Here is a 6,000-nt window from a genome sequence, read left to right as displayed (position 1 = left end):
ATTGGTCTACGTTTTGATCGTCCTTCAACCCTTTGTTACCCTTGTGCTCTGACACTTTTTGTGGGTTGGGTGCAGGAACGTAGCGAACGGGTCGATTGTAGCGGTAGTCATGTTGATGGCTACGTACTTTACAGTTATTTCGACCGCGGAGGTTATTGGAATCATGGTTTCGTGGTAGAAACTGTTGTTGTGCGTCATCTCTCGACGCTCCAATACCTGATAATGCACCCTCTAACTGGAGTGAGTGCTCCTGGTTAAACTTCAAAACCGAGTGGTCAGGGCTCTTAGCGTTGTGAACTTTTGATGCCTCAAAAGCTGTGCTTGCAAGCTCTCTGAGTTGTAAGATAGGCAAGCCAACGTGGGCTGCAGGGCCCAAGTAGGTAATGAAGGTGGGATACATGTTCGACAGGAACATTTGTTTGAATGGTAACAGCTCTTCCATTCCTGTTTCCGTGAGTAGGCCAAAGTAAGCTGAACGAAGCCTATGATAGAAAGCTTGTGGGTGTTCGTTTCGAGCTTGTTTGACCGTGTTAGCCAGTGAGCTATCGTGTTTGCGAGTCGCAGAACCACTGAATTCTAATTTCAAAGCTGTGGCAAGTTTAGCGTAGTCATTTAGCACGTGTTGCTGTTGTAGGCGAATGAACCTCGTCACGTGTCTATTCGACGTACGCTTCAACAGGTAAACCCTGTCAGAACCCGTAGCGTTCGGGTAGCCACCCAACGCGTCCTCTATGTCAGCTAGGAAAGTCTCAGTATCGTTTGGCTGACCTGGAACGGGGTCAAAGGTGGGGAAATTCTTGACGAGTTTGTCAAGGTATTCCGCGCCAAGTGGGCGGAGAGGATTGGCTTCATCCTGTGGAGAAATTGGGGCCGAAAGGCCAAGAGGAGAAGCCAAGCTTTGGCTTTGTTGGCCAAGAGGCTCCATATTACTCAGTGCCGAATGGCCAAGAGGAGAAGACTGAGGGACACATGATGGATGCAATGTCTGAAACCTATCGTCTTCACTCCTTTGAGTACCGGACTCCGGTTGCTTGGATGGGTAGTCATGCTGTAGAGCTTGACCATTCTGGATTTCCTCCAGATGGTACCTAAGGGTGGTCTTCTGCTGCATTGCAGAGTCCACTAGAGCGCTTAGAGTACCAATTTTGGACACGTGAGTGTCACACCTGCTCCTTTCGGTCTCAAACTTATGTCATGGTTTGCAGATAGAGGTCTCGAGTACGGAGCGAGAGATTCAGTGATGAGATTTCCTTTGCTTGCTTAGAAATCAATATTTCCATCCTCATCACCTGAGTTCTCTAATCATTCAATTGGTCAGCGACTTCAATAAGTTCTGCTGATTTATCATCCAACTTTGTCACTGTGTTCATTAACTGATCGTCTTTGGTCTGCAGCGCTTTGAGGAGCACCGTGTTATTTTGAGTAACATTCAACAAAACAGCATGCATGTTGTCAAGTTGAGCGCTCCTGTTTGTAGATAACTCTTCAGATTTATCTAGTTTGGCGTGGACATCATCGTATTTAGATTTGGCTAAATCGAGTTGTTCCTGTAGCATATGATTTTGTTGAAGAGCTTGTGCTCGTTCATCGTCATAAGTATTTGCAATTACTTTTAAATTGTTCCGATTTCAAACGCAGTTCCTCGACTAGCAGAATGTTTTCATTTCCTGCTTTTGTCAATAGTTGCTCAGTTCTCTCCACCTGTGCCCTCATGTTAGCCATGTCTTGCACGTGCTTCAGCTGTGCACTGTGGTATTGGATCGATGCCAACCTTTGATGGCGATACATAAGTGCTAAAGTGGAGAGAACCGTCACAAAGCCTGTGTTTGATGGTTGATTTTGGACAGCGTTTGCAATTTCGGCTGATTTTTCACTAATGGCATAATTAGGGTTGGTATCGCTGCTGAGGTCAGAGATCAATCCTTTTATGGGTGGAGGTTCCCTAATTAGCGGAGGAGTGGTGACCACCTCCTTTGGTAGCTTGCACATTATTTGAAAAATTTAGAGGAAAAATGTTCCTATTTTATTCAATGTTTGGGTTGGAATTCATTGGAAGCTGCAAAGACAAGTTTTAATCTATTTATAGATGTTGACAAACCATCAGTACTGTACCAGTAATGTGGAAGTTGGGTGTGAATGAATTTGCAAAAGCAAATTGAATTAATTAATCAATGCCAATGATTAATCCTACCTGGGTAGGCTATCTGGGTATTAAACTTGAATTAACCTTAGAGGTTGCTTCATCCAGGTTAATATGAGAAGTTTTAAAAGTGTCTCATTTGATTGGAAGAACATTAAGGTATGTTCAACAATTTAACTTATTAAATTGAATGAGATGATAATCCATACAATCTCCATTGATTGGATATCATAAGTGTAAACAGTAGATTAAATGTTGGGAACACTTCCCACTATGGTACACTTCTTCCTTGGGCCGAAGCCACATGGGATTCCCGCTGGGGCGGGACTTCTGTCAGTACTGGATTACTGAATGGGTTTTGCAAAAACCAAATTTTACTGATTGATCAATTTTAATGATAAATCAAACCTATATAGGCTATTTGGGATTTAAACTTTAATTAACCTGAGAGGTTTATTCATCTAGGTTAATGTGGAACAAAGATTACAATGTCTCATTTAGAAAACTCATCAATTTGGATATTTTTTTTTAAAAGATCCACTTGAGAATGTAAATCTGGCAATTTCACTTATTAGTTCAATTGAATAAGACATCGATATCCGTCTGGATATCATGAGTAACGACTTGAGTGTCATCTGACTAATTATTTGAAGTAAAGTACTGGAGACTCTTCAGAGGGGAGTCTGCTGGCACACACTGAAATCAAACAGAAGTACCCAGGGCAGGACTTCCGTTCCGCAAGTCGGATGAATTACAATGTGGCACAAACAAAATGGCTGTTTTCCCTTTTGTTAGCTTAGCATCTCAAGCAAGCTAATGCTACTTGATGCCTGAAAAATGCTCACATAGGATTCCCTTGGCAAGGGAAAGGTTTTACTTATAACGTATTATGTTCAAACCCTTTTCGGCGATATTTGACGATGTTTTAACCGGAACTCGCGGTAAACAACAAAATGCACCGTGGTCTCCTCGCATCGAAACGCGAGAGACAGACAGAGAGATACTTATAAACTGGTCAAGCTAATCTCTCCTAAATTTCAATCGGCTGGGTCTTTGTCCTCGCTCGAGAAATTAATAATGACCTAGCCAACACGCGTCTGAAACGCGCGAGGCAGAAATAGCCCTGCGTTGGCCAAACGCGCTATTTATCAGATAGCTTTATCAGCCCTCATACAGAACTGTATAGTTTATGCTACCCACTGACTACGTCAGAGCACAACACTGAGGCGATTCTCCAGAGCACACAAGCACCAATAATTCAGGTCTACAATTCCCATAATGTATATAATCAACTTGGTATATTATGTAATCTGCTTTTCAATTTTATATAGGCTGAATCAAAATGAAAACTTCATCCTATTTCAGATTCCTCGCACGGGGGCTCCATTATGTAATTATCACATTGACCCAACGTGCGTCTTAGTTTTAGAGTCCTCTCAGGGGGCGCCATAAATGTCTGTTCAGACCCTTTTCGGATCATTGAACAAAGTTAAATTCTTAGGAAGCAGAGTATACTCTGGGCTAACAGTGGAGAAGGCACTGTAAAATTGGGTTTAATTATTTATTTACTAAATACCTAACTAATCACACAGAATTACAAATACACAGAATACAATGATGTCATACAGAAAACGTCCTGGTGAACGGAGCCTGTATCATGGCTGGTTACACAAAGGAAAGGGGTGGTTGGACTTGAATGAAAGAGCGGGAAGATTTAGGAACAAAGAAACAGCAGCTATGCTATCGTAAATACATTATCTTATGCATTCTAAATTGCCGCCCATTTGGAAAAGGAAAATGCAATAAATATTTACTCTGAGCTGCGCTTCGGTAGATTGGTCGTAGATGCTGGCCGGGTTGGCCAACAGATCTTCCTGTAGTGGACGAATGTCTCTAGTGGTAATGGATACGTGGTGGTATCTTCGTCTGGTTGTTAGACTGGATCCGTCGTCCGTCCTTTCCTAGCCCACGTTAGCAGCGGCTAACTCAACGGCTAGGAAGTATCACTTCTGTAGTGAATAAGCTCAAAGTTCATACCATTCGCCATCAAAGCTCACGCCGAGGTTGGCTTAGTTCTGTCCTTGATATGGTTTAGTTAACATGTGTGTCCTTCTGACGTAGAGGCTGCAGTCCTCACGTACTGGAACCCACTGGCCATCCCCTCGTCAAAGCTTATATAGTGGAGAGGGGGGAAGGAGGCGTTTCATCGTTTATAACCCCATGTCTCTTCACAGGGTTGGCCACTGATCGGGCAGGGCACTTTCCTTATGAAAACCCAATTCTCTCATTTGGAAGCTAAAATTACATTTAATCTCCTAACAAACAATTTCAATATCAAACATTTCAATTGCATAACAATTCCATGTGACTCTGATAACTAGAGGGTGTATACTTTCTCAGGTACAGTTTATGTCGTCCTGTCATCAATCATAATGTCTCAGATAACAATGAACTGACATACATACTCATTACGTTATCAAGCATATTTCCAACTGGTTTTATTATCAAAAGATGGTTCCTTTTCCCCATTTGTTTGATGTTCCCAGACTCTCTATATTTAACACAGGCTATTCAAGTCCTTCAGTAGGGTCAGAGAGAGAGGGGAAGGGAGAAGGGTATTTATGGGGGGGTCATAAACCTTACCCACAGGCCAACGTCATGACAGTGGCTAGTCCTCTTCTAGCTGTGCTGGGTGCAGAGGAACCAGGCTCTGAGGGGTGGCTAGTCCTCTTCTAGCTGTGCTGGGTGCAGAGGAACCAGGCTCTGAGGGGTGGCTAGTCCTCTTCTAGCTGTGCTGGGTGCAGAGTAACCAGGCTCTGAGGGGTGGCTAGTCCTCTTCTAGCTGTGCTGGGTGCAGAGGAACCAGGCTCTGGGGGATGGCTAGTCCTCTTCTAGCTGTGCTGGGTGCAGAGGAACCAGACTGAGGGGTGGCTAGTCCTCTTCTAGCTGTGCTGGGTGCAGAGGAACCAGGCTCTGAGGGGTGGCTAGTCCTCTTCTAGCTGTGCTGGGTGCAGAGGAGCCAGGCTCTGGGGGGTGGCTAGTCCTCTTCTAGCTGTGCTGGGTGCAGAGGAACCAGGCTCTGAGGGGTGGCTAGTCCTCTTCTAGCTGTGCTGGGTGCAGAGTAACCAGGCTCTGAGGGGTGGCTAGTCCTCTTCTAGCTGTGATGGGTGCAGAGTAACCAGGCTCTGAGGGGTGGCTAGTCCTCTTCTAGCTGTGCTGGGTAGAGAGGAACCAGGCTCTGAGGGGTGGCTAGTCCTCTTCTAGCTGTGCTGGGTGCAGAGGAACCAGGCTCTGAGGGGTGGCTAGTCCTCTTCTAGCTGTGCTGGGTGCAGATTTAATAGTACATGTGACCACTGAGGCCTTATCGATATTCAAGATGTTCCAACGTTCATAGATAATAACCAGGGTTGCTATGAGCAACAGTTCAACACCTCAGGAGTCAATGTCATTTGTCTTCTTCATAGCCTGGCATATATTTTTCTTTCTATCATTCAATATATTTAAAATGTGACTCACGTCTGATATTATTTTGAATTGTTAGATGATTCCTTGTCAAGTTCGTCAATCAAGGACTCGGGTACTCGGGGAACCTGCAATACTAGATTATCAATTTATCACAGATGCCTAACACACTATGTAACACATTAATAATTCCACAAAAATTATTTCATTGTCTTTCACAACTGTTGCAATACAAAAAATGTAAACATTGTTAAATATCTTAAACATTGGTATACATTGAAAGATAGTAGAAAAGGAGAGTAATATCACACTATTTACAGTGTTCATTCACCTTGACTTATACCACCTTGTTGTGTTACAGCTTGAATTCAAAATGGATTAAATCATTTTTTCCCCCT

This window comes from Salmo trutta, chromosome 4 (assembly GCF_901001165.1).
Source record: "Salmo trutta chromosome 4, fSalTru1.1, whole genome shotgun sequence".
NCBI classification, from domain to species: Eukaryota; Metazoa; Chordata; class Actinopteri; order Salmoniformes; family Salmonidae; genus Salmo; species Salmo trutta.
Note: the sequence above shows the minus strand (reverse complement) of the source record.